Here is a 23,178-nt window from a genome sequence, read left to right on the forward strand (position 1 = left end):
TGGTTGAGGAACTGCTTAAGGTCCTGTGCTACTGGGGTTTTGTTCAAGAAGTCTTTTTCCATTCCTATATCATGGAAAGTTCCTCCTATATTTTCTTTCAGTAGTTGCTGAGTTTCTGGTCTTATATTCATAAAAGCATTCAAAAATGAATTTGAGGAGAACTTGAGAAAATGGAAATATCTCCCCTGCTCCTGGATAGGCAGAATTAAGATTTTGAAGATGGCAATCCTACCATAGGCAGTATACAGATTTAATGAAATTCCAATTAAAATCCCAACAGTGTTCTTCACAGAGATAGAAAAAAAAATGATCTCAAAGTTCATATGGAAAAGTAGAAGGCCTCGGATATACAAGCATATCCTAAGCAAAAGAAATACCTCTAGAGGCATTACCATACCTGATCTAAAGCTATATTACAAAGCCATAGTAGTAAAAACAGCATGGTACTGGCATAAAAACAGGAGTATAGATCAAAAGAATAGAATTGAGGACCCAGACTTTATGTAAAGTAATTACAGCTACTTGATATTTGACAAAGGCCCTAACAATATAGGCAGGAATAAAGACAGCATCTTCAACAAATGGTGTTGAACAAACTGAATAACCACATGCAGGAAATTGAAACTTGATCCACACATCTCACCATGCACAACATTCAAGTCCAAATAGATCAAAGACCTCAGTTATAAGACCAGAAACTTGGCTACTGCTTCAATCTCTTTTACTACTAAGGTTACAATGCACTAACTGTTCATATCATCTTCATCCTACTACTTTTAAGAATTTTATATATTTTTGCACTAAAAATTTCAAGCAATAAAATATCTGTTATCAATGCAAAAATATTATTTTCTAGCCATATTAATATCCATAAGTATGAAAAGTATATCTACTAGTCAATACATTAAGATGATTCATTTCAATATAAATCATGTTTGGCTTACCAAATACCATCATTTACTTAAATAAAAGATAGTTTCAGAATTAGTAGTGTAGATATTTTCTTGTTCAGCAATAGCCATTGAGGAAAACACATGATGATATTGAAGATTAGATTGAAAACAGGTGATAGTTATATTGTTTTTGTAGATATATCTTGATATAAAATACTGAGTATAGACAGATATGTACATATGTTTGGGGAAAAATGTTTGTTCAAAGTAAGTTGATATTTCATTTTCTTCAAATTATCAAGTATTCTCAGTGTGGCTGTAGTATGCTAAGGTCCCACCATGAATACCTGAACATTGTTATATTAACATTTTCCACAACACTTGAAGACATTGCCTTTTTTAATTGAACAAGACAAATTTTAGTATATTTGGGGTGCTAGTTTTCTATGAATTTAGTTTACATTATTTAATGACCAATGGGGCCAAGCATATTTCACGGGGTTTCATTCTCTCACCTCTCTGTCTCTCTCGTTCTCTCTGTCTCTCTCATTTCTCTCCCTCAGTCTCTCTTGAGTGGCTGAGCAAGAGAGTGAGGGAGTACTAAGAGAGAGGGAAATGTCAGCACAGTTTACATGTCTGTTTTTATTAAACCTTTGCCATTAAGTGTTAACATACTGAATACAAGATTTCAATTATGTGCTAATTTTTAAATACATCCACTCCTCCATTAATTGTATTTTCTCTGGTCTTAAGAGAAAACTTTAAAGAGCAAAAATGAATTTTGACAAATTTAACTTATCAGTGTTTGATTTTTGTGATGTACTTTCTACTGAGGAAGGATCAAAAGATAAGAAAAATTGAGGAGACATGTTGACTAACTATAAAAAGAAAATCAACATAAGTGATTAAGTCAAAACTGCCTACATTAATCCCAGTATGCAGCAGGCAGAGGTAGGAGGATCACAATGAGTTCAAGGACACCTTGAGACTACAGAGTGAATTCCAGGTCAGCCTGAGCTACAGTGAGACACTACCTTGAACAGCCAAAAACAAACAAGCAAACAAAAACCTGCCTACAAAGTTAACTTTTGATTTCCTAAAAAAAATAAAATAACAATAAAAACCCCTGGCATGCTGGTACACACCTTTAATCCCAGCACTCCAGGAGCATTCAGGATCACCATGAGTTCGAGGCCATCCTGAGACTACATAGTGAATTTCATGTCAGCCTTAGCTAGCATGAGACACTAACTCTAAAAAAGAAACAAAGAAACAACAATAATAATAATAATAATGTCAGAGGAAGATGCCAAAAATAACTGTGATTATATAAGACCAGGGGTTTGTAATATGAAGTTTTACCATATGAGTATGTTGCTCTGGACACAGTGCAGGCCAAAAACTAATCAAAAGATATGTTGTTGGTGTCTTTTATCTGAGTTCAGATAATATATATTTCCTACAGTACTTAATTCTGAAACTTTACTAATTTTGGGATTTTCATGAGTCAGTGATAAACTAACTTAAGAACTTTAGTGTGTGTATCAAAGTTTACACATTGCATAAAGATATCTTATTTTCCAAGATTTTTTTTTTTGCTGAAAAGGCATCATTTAACACAATCTTGTTTATAATATTTTTTACTTTATTAAAATATTTTTAATTTTTATTTATTTATTTAAGAGAGAGAGAATGGGCACACCAGGGCTTCTAGCTACTGCAAATGTACTCCAGATGCACATACCACCATGTGCATCTGGTTTACATTAGTTCTTGGGAATCAAACCTGTGTCCTTAGTTTTCACAGGCAAAATCCTTACCAGCTCAGTCATCTCTCCAGCACAACAACACAACCTTTTGAGAGTCAAAATCATAGTGCAACAAACATTGCCCATAGAAAGAGATACACATTGGGTCATTATGCACAGAGACATTGCCTCTTATCCATAACTGAGGGCTAACCCCACAATGCATGACCCATATTCTTCAACAATGTGGGTCCCTGTGGAGGGAGAACAGGGAAGAGGCTAACGATGGTATCAACATGACTGTATACACTGTGTACATAACTAATAATAAAAAATAAGAAAAAGACATATCTGCAAGGAAGAGATTTATGAATAAAACCTTCCTTGCGTAAGATGCAGAGACGAGAAAGACAAATTCAGTAAGTAGGTGAAAATTATATTACTGAAGGTTCTAAGCTCAGGGGAAGTTCTCACCATTATTTTCAGTTATTACTTCAAGAAATATCCCTGGTCTCTCAAGAAAGCTGGTGCTTTAATTAGTAAATTTTCATTCATTGTGTAGAACTAGAAGGAGGAGATAGCACAAAATAACACAAAACATGAAAGTCCCCCCTATTTAACTCAGGAACAGCAATTGTACCAAGACCCTTTACCCATAAAATACAAATAAAATGTCACTTGGGGAAGTGAAAAGAAATAGCTCTCTGAGACAGAGAGAGATGAATACATGAATGATATGGGCTCAAAAATACAGCAGTGGAGAGGAGAGGCAGAAGCTGTGCCTGGGTCTCAGGACTGCATAGGATTCTTGCAATGAAGACTCGATGAAACTAGTAATAACAACTTTTCCCAAGCCTGACTGTCAAGTACCAACACTGGCCTGAAGTGAACCCAAAACAACCATTTGGGTTCAGTTTTGTGTTCCCCCCACAGCCTTATATACAATTTTTTTTTTGCATTTTTTTGGGTCATTTTTCCTAATTGCTGAGTAGAATTCCATGGTGTAGACATACCACAACTTGTTTTACCCATTCATCCAATGATGGGCACCTGGGTTGATTCCAGTTCTTAGCTATCATGGTTGAGCAAATATCTCTGATCTGAGGCTTGGAGTTTTTAGAGTAAATGTCCAGAAAGGGACTAACTGTTGGTAACTCTATAGTCAAACTTTTTAGGAATCTCTATATTGCTGTCCATAGTGGTTGTACCAGCTTAGATTCCCACCAACAGTGAGTGAGTGTTCCTATTTCTCTACATCCTTGCCAATATTTGTTATCCTTTGATTTTTTTAATGCTTGCTATACTTACTGGGGTAAGGTGGAATCTCGTGTTTATTTTAATTTGCCTTTCCCTGGTGGTTAGGAATGTTGAACATTTTCTTAAGTGTATGTTTTCCATTTGGATTTTTCCTGTGAGAGCTACCTATTCAGTTCTCTTCCCCACATTGTGAGTGGGTTTTTTGATTTTTTTTTTTAATTCCTTAAATTTTTGAGTTCTTTGTAGATTCTAGAAATAATCCTCTGTCAGTTGTATAGCCTGCAATAATTTTCTCCCATTCTGTGTGTAGCCTATAGGCTCTGCTTATAGTGTTTGTCTGTGAAAAAAAATTTCACCTTCATGAGATCACAATGGTTCAGTGATTGTTTAAGTTCCTGAGATACTGGGGTTTTGTTAAGGATGTCTTTTCCCACTCCTATATTTTGGAGAGTTACTCCTTTTTTTTTTTTTTTTTCCTCCAGTAGTAGCAGACTTTTCAGTCTTTTATTGAGGTCTTTGAGCCTTGAAGACAGACTAAAAGTTTGAACCCTCATCAGAATTTTAGAGGGAACCCCTGAATTGAAGGGCCCTGGAGAGGGTGAGATAAAACCTTACCTTAATTTTATCCTAGTTTTTTTCTTTCTCTCTTTTCCCTTGGTACTGACCTGTAACTCCCAGTACCATGATGTGGTAACATCCACAATGAGCTGTTTATCAGAGAGACCTACAAGGTTTCTCAAAAGAAGACAGACTTCTGGGAAAAAATCTTCGCCAGCTATATATCTGATAGAGGATTAATATCTAGGATATACAAAGAACTCAAAAAGTTAAATAATAAGGAATCAAACAAGCCAATCAAAAAATGTGCTATGGAGCTAAATAGAGAGTTCTCAAAGGAAGAAATACGAATGGCATATAAGCATCTAAAAAAATGTTCTACGTCACTAGTCATCAGGGAAATGCAGATTAAAACTACATTGAGATTCCATCTCACTCCTGTCAGATTGTCCACCATCATGAAAACAAATGATCATAAATGTTGGCAGGGATGTGGAAAAAAAGGAACCCTTCTGCACTGCTGGTGGGAATGCAATCTGGTCCAGCCATTGTGGAAAACAGTGTGGAGGTTCCTAAAACAGCTAGATATTGATCTACCATATGACCCAGCTATAGCACTCCTAGGCATATATCCAAAGGACTCATCTCATTTCCTTAGAAGTACATGCTCAACCATGTTTATTGCTGCTCAATTTATAATAGCTGGGAAATGGAACCAGCCTAGATGTCCCTCAACAGATGAGTGGATAATGAAGATGTGGTTCATTTATACAATGGATACTCAGTGGTAAAGAAAAATGAAGTTATGAAATTTGCAGAAAAATGGATGGACCTGGAAAGTATTATACTAAGTCAGGTAACCCAGGCCCAGAAAGCCAAGCGCCACATGTTCTCTCTCATATGTGGATCCTAGCTACAGATGACTGGGCTTCTGTGTGAAAATGAAAATACTTAGTAGCAGAGGCCAGTAAGTTGAAAAGGAGACATAAAGGGTGGAGAAAGGAAGGGAGGAGGATACTTAATAGGTTGTTATTGTATATATGTAATTACAATGATTGTAATGGGGAGGTAATATGATGGAGAATGGAATTTCAAATGGGAAGTGTGGGGGTGGGGAGGGAGGGCATTACCATGGGATATATTTTATAATCATGGAAAATGTTAATAAAAATTTAAAAAAAAAAGAAGAAGACAGACTTCTGTCAGTGTGTTTGATTACCCACCAGAGGTTAATGGTAAAATCCTACTGCTGAAGACATCATATGCTCTTGGCACAGAACATGGAGAGACCTGTCTGGAATCTGGAAAAGAGCCAGTCCCCAGACAGCCCCTCTCATGCTAGAAGGTGCTACATGAGCTACTGGGCCAAAGTGCCCAATATCTGTCCAACTATAGATCTAGGATACTCAGAAGCAAACAACCTGATATAATGCTCAGGTAAGTGCAATAGTGGCACACAGCCATGGCAGGTAATCAACTGCTCTGGGATTGGCTAACAGATCCACTCAGTGGAAAGGAACCTGTATTAGTCAGGGTTCTCTAGAGGAACAGAACCGATAGAATGAATTGTAATAAAAGAGAATTTATTGGATTAGTGTATGACAGTCCAACAATAGCGGATTACCTGGTAGCTGCTCAGTCCACGAGGCTGGATGCCTCAGCAGTCCCAGTCCAGCACTGAAGGCCCGGAGGTGTCCTGGAGAGATGCTGCTCTGCAGTCCATGTTGGTCTTCATTCCAGCTGGAAAGCAGCACATGCAGCCAAATGGGAGGGGAGGAGAATACCTTTCTTCCCAGAGTTTCTTTTGATAAAGTCTCCCCTCTGAGAGGCGCCACTCACTCTAGGGGATGGGGCCACTCTGGGGGAAGAGCTCACTCTGGGGGATGGATTCCTCCTTTAGTTAATCCCTCCTGGAAACAACCTCAGAGACTCACTTATGAGGAATATCTGTCTGTGGATTCCTAAACAGATTAAGTTGACCCAAACTTAACCATCACAGAACCAATATCTGGAACTTCAAAACAAGTTAGAATCATATCTAGATAATGACATTGCTCTCCAATATCAAGCTTCCACCAATCTTGGTCTACAAGAGGGTCTGCACAGATTAAAGTCTCTCTAAACTAACAATGGCTATCCCATTTAACCTGTGCTGACCTCACTCTCTATTAGGAAATCTGCTTCTCTTTCTCCGATGTAAGTAGGACCTGAGGAGAGAAATGGCCCATTGCACTTCACCAAGGACCCAGCTGAAGCCTCAGAAGAAATGGGGAAATGAGTAATAGTACTTTCTTGGTGAACCTGACATCAGCACAAGGGTGAAGGAGATTGACACTGAGGACACTCAAGTCCTACCAAACAAGAGATCCAGAGATTGAGAGGCTCCTAAAAGACCACCAATGAAATATACCTAAAAGGAACCCAACATGGCCGAGGGAATTTTGCAGAAGACTGGGCAGAAAGATTGCTAGAGCCACAAGTTGGGATATTAGGTACAGAGAAATTGCCTCTTTCCCATAACAGATGGCTACCCCAACAATGCACACCCATCATGGGGATAACTAGCATCCCCAACAAGGGGAGCGCCTTTGGAGGGGGGCAGGGCTGAGGATAAGGATGGTACAAAATGTGCTGTTTGCATACTGAGTATGTCAATAACAAATAAAAAAATAAAAATTTAAAAATAAATAAATGTGGAGGGACCTGACAGGTGGCAAAGGCACAGGTTTTGATTCCCCAGTACCCACATAATACCAGATTCACAAAGTGATGCATGCATCTGGACTTCATTTGCAGTGGTGAGAAGTCCTGGCACACCCATTCTCTCTGTGTGTCTTTATGTGTGCGTGTCTCTCTCTCTGTGCATCTGTCTCTCCTTTCTCTACTACCTCTCTCTGTATTACATATATATAGAAATTTTATCACATAACAAAATAAACATCGACTGTGGAAAAAAACCTCCTTGTCAAATCCATCACTCCTTTTGACACAAATAGTTACTATAGATCTTTGAGGATTGTTGCATTCTGGGTAACCAAATGCAGACTATATCTTTATTGGATAAAATTGAAGCCCTTAAAAGTAGCTTAGTATTTGCAAATATGTGTGTGTGGAAAGATGTGTCTCACACTAGGCATTCAAAGCATTTATATCATTCAAAGTATTTATATCATTTTCTATTGTCTACATATCTGATTTACAATGTTAAAATAATAGCAAATCACAAGTCAATCTTCAGAATCAGATTAAAATATGTCCAATGAGGAGACATTTTGTCCTCAGTTAATAAATTATGATTAAAATGTTCAAAGATCAAGTAGAAAATAAAGACATTATGAATCATCATTTTTGATTTTCATGTTTTATATGTGGTCTTAATATGTAACCCAGGATGGTTTTGAACTTGGTATGTAGTACTCACTGTCTTCAAAGTCAAGGCTTTCCTGCCTCAGCCTCTTATGTGCTGAGTGGTGGGTACATAGCTTCATGTCATCAGTTTTGTTCTGAATGTTTAAGTGAGATATGCTTAGTGAAATAATACAACCTATACAATTTTAAACAAAATCTAGAAATTAATAACACAATAACAATAATGTTATAGAAATGGTTTCACTAATGAATTAAAAATGAAGAAATCTACAAACAGAACCTTTGGTAATCCATTTTTCTCTTATCTGCTCTTGGTGATGCAGAAATTAAGGGAAAAATAATATGTTCACTAAAACTTTGGAAACACACCTTAAAAAAGATAAGCACTCATCATATGTATAATTAAAGTTTTTCATTTGTTCTTATTTTTCTTAATACAAAATATATTCAACTATATAGAAAACTAATAAGTATCTAATTCAAGATATTTAACAAATCAAGTATAATGTGACCAAAAAATATATGTTTACTTTTTTCTGCATGAATACACATTTATTTTTAGTTCCCAGGTTCATTACTTTATCAATGTGCCATCTTTCAGCAGTTCCTTATTGATTAATTCCTTTGATTTTTCAGAAGGTATCCTTGAATATATTCATTGATTTGCAAGTTAATTTTCCATAAATTGAACATCTCATATAGTTAAACATTATAGAACTCATAAATAATGCAAAGTTCATCTTCTTTATAAAACACATTTATTCACATCAATAATATATGAGAGGCTTTGCATATAATATCTTGCAACTAATTAACAGCATGTGCAAATGTGTGTGTTGCATATGTAGTAAACTGGTATAATTATAATTTAAACATAAAGGAAATATTGTTGGTGTACTTACATTTCAATAGCATTTGCTTTCTGTAGGTAGAGAACCTGATATCTCTTCAGGTTTATCCACTTTTCTATTAAGCTGTTTGATATTCCTTTTTTTCTTCTGTATTCCTTCTTAAAAGCATTGAAAGATACAGTACTAACAGTATTGAGGTGAGTTTGTACAGGGTGAGTTTACACTGGTGTAGATGTTATGTTGAGTACTAATAATGCAATCCTGTTATAATATCGTCCTGTTCCAAAAGGCATGAAACAACCCACACTGTCCATTCTTGCAGGAAAAAATTCTACCAAACTGATGAAGAGAAAAGCTATCAGTTAGAGCCATGCTTACTTGGAGTAAGTTTTGTTGTATAATATTGGATAATAACTTATTGGAATTTATTAATTTTAGCATGCCTAAACATATCTATACTTGATATTTTTAACAATTTTTATCAATGCTAGGGAGAATAATATTAAAAATTACAACAATGGACAGCATAAATTATTCCACAAAGGTCTGAATGAGGGTGAATAAATGTTATAAATTAATTTACATAAGACATTATTTAATCAGACAAAAATCGATCAAATAAAAACAAATAATAATCAAGACCTGACTGTAATAATAAAAATATTTTAAGGTTGGAGATATGGCTTAGCAGTTAATTCACTTGCTTGTGAAGCTGAAGGTCCCAGGTTTGACTTGCCAAAACCCATGTAAGCAGGAGGCACAATGAGACACATGCACACATGGTCTTGCATGCACACAAGGTGGTGCATGTGTCTGCAGTTCATTTGCAGTGGCTAGAGACCCTGGTATGCCAATCCCATCTGCCCCCCCCCGACTCTCTCTCTTGTAAAAATGTAAAATAAAATAAAAATAGATAAATCTTCTAAAAATTATTTCAAGAAGAGAAAAACAAAAAAAAAATGTGTTTCTTAAAATGTATTTTAAATGGAGATAGGGAATAATGTTCTCCTTTTCTTTAACTTACCAAAATAGTTTGGACCCTACTTGTGGTTGCCATTACACTTTAGAATATTAAATAATGACTATAATGTACTGAACTATTATCAATAAAATGAATATTTCTTATTATTATGCAATTATAATATCCCTCAAAATCTTTGTGCACAAGTAAGCTTATAGATGCTGTTAAGTAGCAGGGTTCACAGCAGTGTGTAAGGCAGTCATCATTAACAAAACTAGTTAGTGAAATTTTCCTGTTAGTACTGATCTCCAGAACTGTGTGTAATTAGTGTTTAGTATACTGTATGGCTATGAGAGTCAAATATCCCAGTAGTTAACTTGAAGAAATCAGATTTAGTTATATTGAAATTGTATGTACAAATAAATATATTTATTTAAATAAACTCCATTTAGCTCATCATTTGGTATATAACAAGCATCTGTACATTTCTCTCTTAGTTCAATTGTAAGTCAATTGAATCATGTGAAACATACATGAAAACCACCATGAGGTGTTTGTAACTGCTATGCCGACTTAAAAACAGTTATGAAAGCATTTAATTGAAAACATTTATCACTAATGTTCTTATTCCAATGTGCAATTACACTTTTAGTCACAAAGAAGTCTCCATTAGAATAAGCAACGTTTAGTTTTTGTTCCAGTGTGTTTGCATTGGTTTGCATTAGAGTTTACATCACAAACAAGTATTGCACCAAAGGAACTCTAGTCTTTCCAGTGGCAAAGTAAGTGCCTCCTTTCCCAGGAGCAGAGGCAGATATGAGGACATGGGCCCTGCATTCTCTGCTCTCTTTCTACACCACTTGATGAGGCTGTTATTTGATTTTGCCTCTGCTCGGACAACTCTCGAGCTGTGAGGCCATTTATATGAACCTCCCCTAAAAACAAGGGGCATATGCCTAGTTATGATAGGTTTCCTGTTGTTACCATGGCTTTTCCCCTTGCGTGCACACTGGTTGAATGGCTGGGAGTCACTGATAATATGCACTGGAGTTACATAAGAATTTTTTATTAATCACTTCACATGGCACCTATTAATTACAGATGAAGAAATCAAGAACAATGTCTATTGAAAGAGTAGGTACTGACTTACTGTGTACTTTCATAAGTTTTATCAACTACATATTATTATTTTTTTAATATTTGTATGTTGTAATGAAATAAATGTCATGGATAAATGATGAAAGAATTATTCCTTCCTTTGACTTTTTTCAGCTTATATATAATTCTGGCCAACTAAAAAATATATGTCTTCTCTCATTTCCAGTCTCTTTCTCTTCCCCTCCCTTCCTCATTCCCTCTCTCACTCTCTCTTTACTTATTCTCTCTCTGTCTTTCTCTCTCTCTCTCTCACTTTCTCTCTCTCTCTCTCACTTTCTCTCTCTCTCTCTCTCATCCTCTATCTCTCTCAGGCAGAGTTTCAATCTGTAGCACATCCTGACTTAAATTTACTATGTACTCTATGGTGGCCTCAAACTCTTGGCACATGAAGAGTTTTGAAATGAATTAGCATCCACAGTGATATCTTACATTAATCATTGTATCATTAAAGAATTAAAAAATATTTCACTTATTGTAGAAATTACTAATGCAACCTCTTTCACTCTATTCCCAAGTTTTATGAAGTTAGTGAATTCCATCTTCCTAAATCTGTTTATGTTAGTTACAATTTGGCATAAAAATAGTCTTAAAGTAGACATTTTGTCTGAGTTCTTTCATTCAGCATTATTGTGCTTAATGCATTAAATGTTTATTCTTTTAACTTTTTTGTTTTGTTTGTTTGTTTGTTTTTTTCTTTTTTGGAAGGAAAGGTCTTGCTTTAGCTGAGGCTCACCTAGAATTCACTAGTCTCAGGGTGGCCTTGAATTCACAGCAATCCCCCTGCTTCTGCCTCCTGAGTTCTGGAATTAAAGGTGTTTTCCACCATGCCTGGCTTCATTCTTTAAACTTTGTATTAGCATAACATTTAAATAACTCCCATCCAACTATAAATTAAAAAGTTTGGCTATTAATATTAAATCTTTAACAAATAATTGTAAGCAAATGGAACAATAATTTATGTAATATTAATATATATTAATATATAATTAATAATTAATATATATTTATATATAAATAATAATTTATGCTTCTTATGTATTTTCCATTTTACACTTATTTCAAAGAAAGACAATACCTATCAATTGCCCACTTACTTATAAATTTCTCAAAATTGGTTTGTGTAATTTGAAAATAAATACTTTACTAGACATAGATTAATTTTGACAAAATATCTCCAAACTATACCCTATATTTTTATTTCAGTAGTGTTTTATTATTTTTTTCTAATTTATTATTTATTTTATTTATTATATTTATTTTATTATATATAATTTATTATTTATTATGATTTCTAATTTAGTTCTTATTGAGTTTAAATGCTATAAAATTGAGAGTAAGCCATCATTTTAATTGTAAATTTTCCTGAGCTGACAGGTCTGAGTTTAATAATACATATGACAACTACTGCTTACATATCTTCTATTATCTGCCTAGTTCAATTCTTTCTTATGAAGATTACTAAGCCTTCTTGAGCAACTGACTAAACATGTGTGCCTTATATAGCATGAATATATATAATCTGTCATTTTATACTTGATAACACTTCCAATTGTAGAATATCTATTATACATAGTATATAATACTTATTTCCTTTCATTATTTTTGGCATGCTGTATATATGTATATTAACAATACCTTTATAATTAAGAAAGGATTTTTTACAGATAAACTATGATGTATATCATAAATTTTACTACTTGATAAATTCTGCCTTTTAGTTGATATTTTAAATAATTCATATACGTAGTGATTATTGTAATTTTTTGATATTTCTGTTTCCATTTTCCATTAAATACACTTGCTTTTTGTTATTTCTTTGATTTCTTCATCTTTTTATGTTCTTTTTTGAATGTTTTAATTAAAATCTTACATGATTTAATTGTAATTTGGCTTCCATTTCAATGTCTTTTGGTGGTTTACTTATTTTTTCATCTCTGTAAACAACTAATAATACTTCACCTCAATAGCAGTATACCTTTTCAGAAGACAGTGAAAGTTCATTAGAACAAAATATTGCTAATTTCTGCTTTATCCTTTACAGCATTACTAACAGTCATTTTATTTGTACTGTACTCATTATATATATGGGAATATAATATACATGAGACAATATTTCATATATGGTAATATATTATAAATACTATCACTTAGATCCATAAGTGAAGAATTCAAGTTTATATGCCAACAATTCTGAAAAACAAACAAAAAAAATAAGTCTTTTTGTGGATATATCATATTGAACATATAGAATCTATAATTCTATATTTCTTTTTTAGTATATTTTTATTGAAAACTTCCATAATTGTAGACAGTAACCCATGGTAATTCCCTCCCTTCCCCCTTTCCCCTTTGCAACTCCACTCTCCATTATACCTCTTCCCCCTCTCAATTAGTGTCTCTTTTATTTTGATGTTATCATCTTTTCCTCATTTTATGATGGTCTTGTGTAGGTAGTGTCAGGTACTGCAAGGTCATGGAAATCCAGGCCATTTTGTGTCTGGAGGAGAATTTTGTAAAGAGTCCTATACTTCCTTTGGCTCTTACCTTCTTTTTGACACCTCTCCCACAATGGACACTGTGCCTTGAAAGGTGTGATAGAGATATTTCAGTGCTAAGTACTTTTCCGTCACTTCTTCTCAACACCATGGTGCCTTCTGAGTAATCCCAGGTCCACTGCCATCTGAAAAGATACGCTTCTCTAACCAAAAGTGAGAGTAGCATTAATGTATGGTTGTAAACATTAAGACAAGTGCTTACTGGGCAGTTTGGTCAGCATGGTATATACATTTAGCCAGACACTAGCAGACATTACACCTCTAGGGCTCATGACTACACCTGTTGTAGATTTTCAGAATCAGAGATATATTCACTCCCATGTGGGCCTCCAGTCCTATTAGAAATTAGTTTGTTTTACCCATAAAAGACATTCCACTATTGCACCTGTTGGCTCATTTGGCCTGGTTAGCCAAATTTATGGTATGCAGTGTCCACTGTTGATTAACCCCACTGGTGATTTCTCTCTCACGCTTGGAACTTAATGGATTGTATCTCTTACCAGCTTTCTGTTAGCTGATCTACATGGGAGAGGTTTTCAGCTCAGCTGCAGCAGAATTTCTCTATGACCTTGTAGCCCAAGTATGTGGAGTCTTCAGCAACAGGGTCTTACTATCTCTTCTTGGTGGGAAACCAAGAGCCATACCAATGGCCTGTAATGTTTGGGGGCATCAGTGCCCTCCCTGATAAACAACTCACTGGAAGGTATCCCATCCCTGGCACTGAAAATTTTCTAGTAACAATCTATGGCTTCTGGGTGTTCCATTATCCAAAAAAGTAGGCTTCCTAATAAACATCTCAAGGACTGGACAGTAGGTGGGGGGAGGAAGAGAAGGGGAAAGGTGCGGGGGAGCACAAAGTTGGACTCAAATGGCAATGATACCATAAAAATCTATATCTTAAAATATAGACTAAATGGTTGAATTTTCATCAGGTCTTTAGAAGCAACACTTGAACCACAGGGTCCTGGAGAGGATATGATGAATACTGACTATATTCTTCTTCTGAATCTCTCTCTCTCCCTCTTCTCTCTCTTCTCTCTTTTGCTTTTATAATACCTATCTTTTCTCCCTTATTTCCCTTGTCTCTGGTCTGTAACTCCCAGTACTAGCATGTGGTTAGCATCCACAATGAGCTGTTGATCAGACAGACCTACAAGGTTTGCCAAAAGAAGACAGATTTCTGTCAGAGTACTTGATGACCTACCAAATGTTAAGGGTAAGACCCTACTGCCAAAGATATCATATGCTGTTGGTACAGAACATGGAGTGACCTGGTGGAATCTTGAAGAGAGTCAATCCCAGTTAGCTCCTCTAGTGCCAGAAGGTGCTACATGAACAAGTGTGGGAAAATGACCATCATCTGTCCAAGAGACTCATGTTCTAAGCTACTCAGCAGCAAAGAACCTGGTATGATGCTCACACAAGTGTAATAGTGGCACACAGCCATGATGGGTAACCAATTGCTCTTGATTTAGCTAAGGGATCAGCTTAGTGGAATGGAACCCAGAGTTGGATCTAAGAAACAAATCAGAACCATATCCAAAAAATGAGCCTGCTCTCCATTATCAACCTCCCACCAATTGTGGGCTATAAGAGGGCCTACACCTATTAAATTCTCTCTAAAATAATAATGGTTATCACATTTATCTGGTTCTGACTTCACTCTCTGTTGGAGAATTTGCTTCTCTTTTTAGATGGACACAGATCCTGAGGAGAAAATCAGCCCATTGTACCTCACCAGGTCCCAGTTGAAACCATAGAATAATTGGGGGAATGAGTAAGAGTGCTGCTTCCTTGGTGAACCTGGTACAAGGGTGAAGGAAATAGAAGCAGAGAACATTAAACTCCTACCAAACCATATATACAGAGACACAGATGCTCCCTAGACCCCATCACTAAAGTAGACCTAAAATGAACCCAACATGGCTCAGGGAAATTCATTGAAGAGGGGGTGGAAAGATTGTTAGAGCCACATGTTGGAACATTATGCAGAAAGACAATGCCTCTTACCCATAGCTGATGGATAACCCTATAATGCATGACCCATATTGCTCAACATGGAGGGTCCCTGTGGAGGGTGGAGAACAGGGAGGAGGCTAACGATGGTACCAACATGGCTGTATACACATTGTGTACATAACTAATAAAATAAATAAATAAATAAAACATGAAAAAAGTAGGATTCCATATGACTTATTCCTACCCTCTTAGATTTTGATTAGCCCTCTCCCTCATTTCCTTTACTCAATCTCTTCCCCTGACCTCACTTAGGCCTTTCCAACCACATTAATCGGTTACACTACCTACATATATACAATACTATCCTATTAAGTCCCCCTCCCCTTTCTAGCCTCTTTTAGTCCCCTTTCCACCTTACTGGCCTCTGTTACTGAATTTTATTCCTCCTCATGTATACTTTCCAGACCCATCCATTTTCCTGCAAAATTCATAATTTCAATTTACTGCTGAGTAAAACTCCATTGTATAAATATTCCATATCTTCATTATCCACTCATCAGTTCAGGGACATCTAGGATGGTTCCATTTACTTGCTTTTGTGAATAGAGTAGCTGTCTCAAAAACCTCCACACTGATTTCCACAATGGCTGGACCAGATTGCATTCCCACCAACAGTGTAGAAGGGTTCCTCTTTTTCCTTATCCTCAACAGCATTTATTGTCATTTGTTTTCCTGATAGTACCCGAATGCCAGGAGTGAGATGGAATCTCAGTGTAGTTTTAATCTGCATTTCCCTGATGGCTAGGGGTGTAGAACTCTTTTTTAGATGTTTATATGCCATCTGTATTTCTTCTTTTGAGAACTCTGTATTTAGTTCCATAGCCTATCTGTTAATTGGATTGTTTGATATATTTATTATTTAGATTTTTAAGTTCTTTGTATAGCTTAGATATCAATCCTCTGTCAAATGTATAGCTGGCAAAGATTTTCTCCCCTTCTGAGGGTTGCCTCTTTGCTCTATTCAGAGTGTCCTTTGCTGTACAAAAATTTTGTAATTTCATAAGGTCTCATTGCTTGATTACTGATTTCTGTGTATTTATTTTGTATCTTGCTACATTGCTATGTGTTTATCACATCTGTTTGCTGGTAGAGTCTTAAGGTCCTTTAGTATACAATCATATCATCTGAAAATAATGATAACTTGATCTCTTCCTTTCCAATTTGTATCCCTTTTATGTGTGTCTCTTGCCTTATTTCTGTGACTAAGACTTCCAGTACTACAGTAGATAAAAGGGGGGACAGTGGACACCTTTGTCTTGTTCCTGATTTTAGTGGAAAAGCTTTAAGGTTTCTCCATTTAGTATCACATTGGCTGTAGGTTTGTCATAAATAGCCTTTGTAATGTTGAGATATGTTCCTACTGCAGTTTCTGTAGGACTTTTATCATGAAGGGGTGTTGGATTTTTGTCAAATGCTTTTTCTGCATCTAATGGAATGATCATACTTTTGTAGCATAATTGAAATTTACCAAAAACAAGTAGAATCGCATATTAATAGTGTTTGTGGTAATTTGAATCCATAGTTTGAATGTTTGGCTACACAGAATAAGTCAATTTTTATTAAACTTCCTACTTGATCCCCAAACAGGCAGACCTGCTACAAGGAATCATATCACTGGGGGTGGATCCTGGGGGCCAGCCCTAAGGTGTGTTTCGGGGTGGCTATTCAGTCCAGACTTACTAAGAGTGTTCAGAGCAGTTTGAGTTCTGGCTGTTTTTGTTGCAGGAAGTTCTGTGATGATGGCTGCTGATGGTGTTTCTCTGCTTGGCTCTGTGAAAGGGAGCCAGCTTCTTCTTCCATTGATCGTGTTCCCACAGACACAGTAAGTCTAAAATAAACATGTGCTACCATAGGCTGCTTCTGATTGGATGTTTGTTCCAGTAACTGGGAGCTGTAGCAGTAGGAGTGATACTACATTGGGCTGGCCATTATAGCAGACACTTGAAATACCACCAAGTTGGTGGTTGAGATTGGAGAGTCAAAAGATCAAAATTACTCTGAGCATATACAGTGACACCTGAGACCCATGTCTCAAGACAAACAAAACCTGACACCACTGTGAGTCCTAGATATAACTTTTTAAAAAAATTTAAATTCATTTTTTTATTTTTTTATAATTAACAACTTCCATGATTGTAAACAATATCCCATGATAAATCTCTCCCTTCCCACACTTTCCCCTTTGAACTTCTGCTCTCCATCACAGTGTACAGTTATGTCTATGAAAATAACAATATGCATATGTATATGTATATACATATACATTCATGTATATAATCATAGAATAATACAATGTACTATTCACTATGTCAGAAATGAAAAAAAATCAAGCCTCTTTTATGAAAACATTTTATTTATTGTAAAAACAAAGACATTGTACAGCCTACTTGCTTTTCCAAAAAATAAAAATAATGAAAACTTAAAATACTAATATACCTAATGTAACAATGTATAAATAAAGCATGTATACCACCTCTAAGTTATTTCATTCCAATAAATCAATTCTGGTCTAACATTTAATTAGGAAGTATAAAATTCATAACACTAAGAGATAAAATAAAAATATCCATTAATATGTAAATATGTTTGCTAAAAGCCAACATCTATCCAACATTATGAAAATTAATGTTAGTAAAAAGGGAAGGGAGGAACCAAAATAAAGTGAGTGAAACATGAACTATTGTTCATTTGATCATTTTAGCTAATTAAATAGTGATAACTGAAATTCAGTTATGTCCCCACTTGACAAAGTGTGTGTGAATCATGTAAGAAACAAATAGACATTCTGAAGAAATTTGGTCAGAAAGAAAACAAAATAAGCAAGTAAAACAAATAAAAACATGATTTATTTCATTTTTATCATGACTATTTTGTGTACCACAACAAAACATTTGCATATTTTTTGTCCCATTAAACTTTATTTTAATGATTCTCAAAATTCTGTGACAGGTTTTTGGTCAAAAGTACTGATTTTAAAACTAATAATTCAAAACTGCGTGTGACACACACACACACACACACACACACACACACACACAAATTGGTCCACAAACATTTTCCTTTTCTTCTGAAGGCTTTACAATGTATTTTTATCATTAACCAGTCTTTTGCTATTAAACTTAAATGGCCAGTTGTGACGAAACTTCTGAGACTGTTCTTGCTCTGCTGATTAGGACGGGGGTGGCAGGTGTTAGGGGTCGCATTCACTTAGCCTACTGAGCTTTCTGGGCAGATTGGCGACCTTGCCAGCTCCAGCAACGTTCTTGTCCACGGCTTTGATGACACCTACAGCAACTCTCGGCCTCCTTCGTATCAGGTACAGCAAAACCTCCCAGAGGAGGGTACTCAGAGAAGCTCTCCACACACGTGGGTTTGCAGGGAACCATGTCAACAATGGCAGCATCGCCAGATTTCAGGAACTTGGGTCCCTCTTCCAGCCTCTTACCAGAACGAGGATCAATCTTTGCTTTCAGCTCCGCAAACTAGCAAGCTATGCGACCTGTGTGACAATCCAGCACAGGTGCATCACCAGCACTGATTTGGCCTGGGTGGTTCAGGATAATCACCTGAGCAGTAAAGCCTGCTGCCTCCATTGGTGGATCATTGTTGCTGTCACCAGCAACATTGCCACGGAGAACGCCTTTGACAGATGCATTCTTCACATTGAAGCCCACGTTGTCTCCAGGGAGAGCTTCACTCAGAGCCTCGTGGTGCATTTCAACTGACTTGACTTCAGTTGTGGCATCGACTGGAGCAAAGGTAATCACCATGCCAGGACTGAGAACACCAGTCTCCACTCGCCCCACAGGAGCAGCTTCAACACCTCCAATTTTATAGACAACCTGAAGGGGCAGACGTAGAGGCTTGTCAGTGGGACGGGTGGATGGTAGGACGCAATCCAGAGCTTCCAGCAGTGTGGCTCCACTGGCTCTGCCATCCTTGTGGGTGACTTTCCTTCCCTTGAACTGTGGCGTATTTGCACTTGGCTCCAACATGTTGTCACCATTCCAACCAGAAATTGGCACAATGCTACTGTGTCAGGATTGTAGCCAATTTTCTTAATGTAGGTGCTGACTTCCTTAACAATTTCCTCGTATCTCTTCTGGATGTAGAGTGGCTCGGTGGAATCCATTTTGTTGACACCAACAATTAGTTGCTTTACATCCAGTGTGTAAGCAAGCTCTCGGGTCTGCCCATTCTTGGAAATGCCAGCTTCAAATTTGCCAACACCAGCAGCAACAATGGGGACAGCACAGTCAGCCTGAAACATGCCTGTAATCATGTTTTTGATAAAGTCTCTGTGTCCTGGAGCACCAATTACAGTCACATAGTATTTGCTGCTCTCAAATTTCCACAGGGAGAAGTCAGTAGCGATACCACGCTGACCACTGGCTTTCAGCTTGTCCAAGACCCAGGCGTATTTGAAGGAGTCCTTGCCCATCGCTGCAGCCTCCTTCTCCAATTTCTCAATGGTTCTTTTGTCCATCCCACCATGTTTGTAGATCAGATGGCCAGTAGTGGTGCACTTGCCCGAATCTACGTGTTCAATGACAACAATGTTTTCCTTTCCTTAGGTTTAGTGGTGGTTTTCACGATGCCTTCGTTCTGAAGGAAAAAAAAAAAAAAAAACAAGTGTACGCTTGGATATTTAAGGACTGCTAAACATTCCCGTTCTTTTCTCTAATGAGCAATGACTAAATAACAAAGGGTAAAAGGGTAAAAAGTGAGAAAAGCTTAAACAAACTTTGTTAAAGAAAAGGTTAAAGCAATGCAGCAAAAGTGTGAAAAGTTGATGTCCCAGATGCTTGGACATTTGTTCCTGAGTGCCAGCATAAAAGAAGGCATTCATCTTGATGATTCCATGTGTTCTGCATGATCAAAAGCAAGGGTGTTTATCAATTCATACTATGTTTAAATAGAAAAATTACTGAGGTTGAAAGTGGCAGATGACAGCAAGAAATGAAAAGTTTTTCATCATTGGACCATGAAATGAAGTATATTCAAATTGAATATCTAAAGAATTCACACCATAAGGAATAATCATTGGGTAGTATTTATTATATTGTTCTCAAGCTTGTTTCTCAGCATATTGTGTTACATGAATTTACTGAGCAGTTTCTTTTTATCACAGAGCTTATCAATATTCGTGTACATAAACTAAGTCAACTTTATTTGCCTGAGTATAATTTTGAAAATAAATCTGAGCAAAGACTTATGTAGGAATAAGGTTGCATTAGTTGAAACCAGCAACAAGATTCACATTTTAAATGATTATTTTTCTTGTTTTTTAATGAAATAATATCTTTGAAATTTATAGATGTATAATAGAATAATTGCTTTCTGTATAGTGCAATTTAATAAAAGTACATTTCTATTGATTTGATCTCTGACATCCCTATTCAGTATCTTTGAAAGTGATTCACTAATGGGAGTAATGTCCTAATAAATGGTTAAAGAAAATATATCTGTACAAAGACTAGGATCAGAACATGAAATTTAGTTCAGATTTGTTTTTTAGATTCTATTCTATATAAATTATTATATATAATTTACTAATATATAATTTATTATGCATAAATTGGCCTTGTCTCATCTCCTATTACCCTACCCCCCCCCCCCACAATGGGTTATGATATTCACTGTGAGGTCACAAAGTCCTCAGTCGGTCCCTATGGGATGGTAGTGGGGGCGGGGTAGGAGGGGAGAGAGACCCTCAGGGTTATTCCTACCCACTTTGTGGCTCTTAAAATTCTTCTGCCACCTTTTCCTTAATGTCCTCCAAGCCATGGCAGGCCTGTTTACAGTCTAATTTAGTGTTGAGTTCTCTATATCTTCTGTATTTCAAGAATTTTTTTGATTGTATTTTTTGAATTAAAAATATATTTAAAATAGTTCTATGAGTTGTGTTTCTTTGGTGTTTTGTTGTGTGTCTGTGTGTGTGTGTGTGTGTGTTTAAAATTTTTCTGACATTTTTTCACACTATGGAGACCAAGCCGGCTGTGACTGTGGCTGTCCTCCTGCCTTCGCTTCCCAAGTGCTAGGATTCTAGGTAGGAGCCACCACTCCCTGCTTTACTATTCTTCCCTTTTATTAGTATTCAATGCACTTCTTTGCTTATAGCCAACACAAATGTGTACTATCTAGAGCTCAAAATATTATTACAAAATGCTTGCTCTTTGTTTCCTCCTGTTCCCCCCCCCATAGGGGGTCAGAATTCTCATAGAACTCAAAAAACTAAACAACTAAAAAATCAAACAACCCACTCCAAAAGTGGGACAGAGAACTAAAATAGGGAGTTCTCAGAGGAAGAATTGCAAATGGCTAACACACACTTAAGAAAAATTTTCAACATTTCCAACCATTAAAGAAATGCAAATTGAAACAACTATAGGATTCCCCAGTAAGGATAGCAAACATTAGAAAATCAAATGAAAACAAATGTTAGTGATGCTGTAGAGACTTTGGATATTAAGATAGGACCAAATGAAAATGCTGGTTCCATCAGTTTGCTTGAAATTAATTGGTCTGTCAAGTGGTAGGGCAAAATCCTAACTCCAATTAACAAATTAGGTTGAATATTTTCAATTTTCAGGTCAGTTATGCTTAGGAAAAATCAATCATAGAATCCAATGAGATTCTAGAGGTATGTGGCTTTATACAAAGTATAAGAGAGAAATAAAAGAAAGCAAGAAAATTTATCTGAGACCTGTTATGCTGAAAATCTGCCTCACATATTGACACACCGACCACCAATCTTCCCATGGTGAGTTTCATAGGAACCAGCAAGGCACTGAATAGCAATCTTCCCTCAAAGGAAAACAAAACCAGTGTAGAAGTCACATAGATTTTAGATCTCAAACACAACTAAATAAAGGGTACTTTGTTTATTGCACACACAAAATGTGCCACTGTGTTGTTACACAGTTTTCAAAGTAGAAATGCAAAATAACAGGCTTAGAATTAAGAGAAAATGAAAAGAAAAACTCATGAAGAGTGGTGGTAGATACTTTGCAATTTTGATATTTGGAAAGTCAGCAGGATTGTTAGAACTACCAATTCTTATGTGAAGATGGCATATCAAAGTTTAAACTCCCCTTTACATGTTAAAGGCATAAATTCCAGATCAGTTACATGTTGGGAGATTGAGAAAACACATTTGCATTTGATAGAACTTTCCTAGGCCATGGACTTATATTTAGTATGAAAACTTTATTTTCATTGATCGTGTCTTATGAGAAACCTAGATAGTTTATTAGTTTTAGCTCTTATAAATAATTGAAGATACTATGCAGTTTCTAATATTCTGACATAAGCTAACCCCTAAAGAGAGTGAAACTGATATATAATTCATCTATTACAGAAGTCACAACTTGATTCAGATTTCTGCGTAGAAATTCCTTTTTCTTCCTTTGACTTTTTGTTTCCATTTTGTGAGATAAGGGCTCACAGAGCATAGGCTCAACTCAAATTTGATATGTAGTAGAGAATAACATTGGACTTTTCTGATCCTCCTACCTCTACAGCTCAGTGCTTGGATGACAAGTTTGTACTACTATTCTTGCTCTTCTGAGGTATGGGTACTTGGAACAAGATGTTGTAGTTACCTTCTTGTTTCTGGGACAAAGCACCCAACCAAAAGCTGCTGCTGGGAGGAAAGTTGTGATTTTGGCTTACAGTATCATGGGAAATTTCCTTGATGGCAGGGGACAGCATAGCATGAGCAGAGAATGGACATCACCTCAGCTACCGCAGGTGGAAAACAACAGCAGGAGAGTGGGTCTTGCAAAGGAGTGCTGGCTATAACCCCTA

The 23,178-nt window shown here is 36.3% G+C and overlaps 1 pseudogene; it reads right to left on the reverse strand.

The window, feature by feature from the left end:
• Positions 1-18,559: 18,559 nt before the first annotated feature.
• On the reverse strand, positions 18,560-22,796 carry LOC101603509 (annotated as a pseudogene).
• Positions 22,797-23,178: the final 382 nt, after the last annotated feature.

Source organism: Jaculus jaculus, chromosome 2, assembly GCF_020740685.1.
Source record: "Jaculus jaculus isolate mJacJac1 chromosome 2, mJacJac1.mat.Y.cur, whole genome shotgun sequence".
Taxonomy (NCBI): Eukaryota; Metazoa; Chordata; class Mammalia; order Rodentia; family Dipodidae; genus Jaculus; species Jaculus jaculus.